This window comes from Cucurbita pepo, chromosome LG02 (genome assembly GCF_002806865.2).
Source record: "Cucurbita pepo subsp. pepo cultivar mu-cu-16 chromosome LG02, ASM280686v2, whole genome shotgun sequence".
In the NCBI taxonomy this organism is placed as follows: Eukaryota; Viridiplantae; Streptophyta; class Magnoliopsida; order Cucurbitales; family Cucurbitaceae; genus Cucurbita; species Cucurbita pepo.
Window position 1 is genome coordinate 5988931 of NC_036639.1, and position 2182 is coordinate 5991112.

Below are 2182 nucleotides of genomic sequence, written 5' to 3' on the forward strand. Positions count from 1 at the left end.
TATCACCGGGAGTCGTTTCCTATTAGGAGGTCCATCTCATTTCGTTAGTATTTAGCATTTCTAATCTATTTAACTTGAATTTGGGAAATAGAGCATACCTCAATTACCTTAATTTATTTTATTTTTGGAATATGACTAAAATTTTAAACGTTTATTTAAGAACATGAAAATGGTCGAATAATCATTAAAATGTTATGTTTTTTTAAAATCTTATTTAGAATTTAAATACTTTCTTTCCAACACTGGATTTTATGGTAAATAAATGATAAAAGAAAGCTTTCAAATCTTATTTAGAACTTAAATACTTTCTTCCAAATAATGGATTTTATGGTAAATGGTAAAGAAATGATAAAAGAAAGCTTTCAAATCTTATTTAGAACTTAAATACTTTCTTCCGAATAATGGATTTTATGATAAAGAAATGATAAAAAAAAGCTAACCCAATTTTTAAAAGTGCCTAAGATCCAAATTGCTTCCGCATGTGTTATATTAACACCATCACAATCGATGTGGGACCGCCCTAAGATCCAAATTGCTTCCGTATGTGTTATATTAACACCATCACAATTGATGTGGGACCGCCCCCAAATCCACCCCCCTTTGGGGCCCAGCGTCCTTACTGGCACACCGCCTCGTGTCTACCTCCCCTTGGAGAACAGCGAGAAGGCTGGCACATTGTCTGGTGACTGGCTCTAATACCATTTGTAACGACCCAGATCCACCGCTAGCAGATATTGTCCTCTTTGGGCTTTCCCTTTCAGGCTTCCCCTCAAGGCTTTAAAACGCGTCTGCTAGGGGAAGGTTTCCACACCCTTATAAATGGTGATTTGTTCTCCTCCCCAACCAATGTGGGATGAAATAAGAGAGAAATACCCCGAGTTGGTACAAGAGTTTGAGACTTTCGAGGACGAAAGTTCTTTTTAGGGGTAGATAATGTAACGACTCGGGAAAGAAAGGAAAAAAAATATATATATAGTAAAAAATAAATAAATAAAAAAGAAAACGAGAAAACGAGAAAACAAAAAAAAAACAAAATAAAAACTCAGTCGCCGGAAAACCCGCGAGTTTTCCGGCGACCGCCGAGTTTCGCGGAACCCACGCGAAACGACGGCCACAGCACGCCCAGCCCTCAGCCCACGACACCCAGCACCATCAGGATACCTGCAAAGAGAGAAAAGACAGAAACTACGAGAGAGAGAGAGATTTCGGAAAAAAAATCGGCGAGTGTCTAGTTTCTCCGACGAACCCTCAAATCGACACCAAACGACCTGTTACCACCACGAGAAGGGTCCCTAACGAAAGCACGATAACTCAAGGTGTGTTCTGTGCTTCTTCGTAAACACCGTCGTCGGTAACCGAGGTCGGAAAATTGGGTTTTTCCTAATCGTTCATAGATCTGTGGTTTTAGGAACCTTTAGGCCGCAAGACTCCCAGAAAAGAAAGAAGGACGTTAAATAAAAGGAAGAGGAAGAGAGAGGACCGAAATCGGCAACGGAAACGCCGCGGGAAGTAGAGAGAGAAAGCTCGCCGGAAAATCAGCCGAAGTCGGGTAAGGAAGACTAGACCCATGGATCCGGGTCAACCCGAGAGTGTCAGCCCATTCTTTCCTCGACCTCTGCCTTCGACCCAGTCCAACTACAGCGGCCCAAACCTCAGACCAGCCCAGAAGTTACGGTTCAATTGAACCAACCCGAGACCAGACCCACGGTCCAATTGAGCCGGCCTGCAACCCAAAAAAAACTTTCAGCCCAGCCCAATAACCCGAGGCCCAACTATAGTCTTGGCCCAGTAGCCTCCGCAGCCCGTGACCCAAACCACCACCCGAACCGTTCTGCAACCCGCGCTTCGACCCGATGCTACCGCGCGACATGGCTCGCTCTGCTGCCACGTGTCACATAGCGGCGCAGGCGGTCCCTCGGCTCGGCTCGGCGCAAACGGCTCAGGCTCCCTCCGGCGACGCTCAGGCGGCTGTTCGGCTCGGCTCGGCTCACCTGTTTTCAGCCCGGTTTCCACTATTCTGACCCTCCCGAATCTGTTTTCGGCCCCAATTAAGGTATCTGAGGCCGTTTTAGAGTCGTATTTCACATTTATTAAATTATAGGTAAATTAATTGTGAAATACTAACGGAAAGTGGTGAACGGTGTGATAGGAAACAAACCCCAGCGAAGTAGGAAGCAGCTCT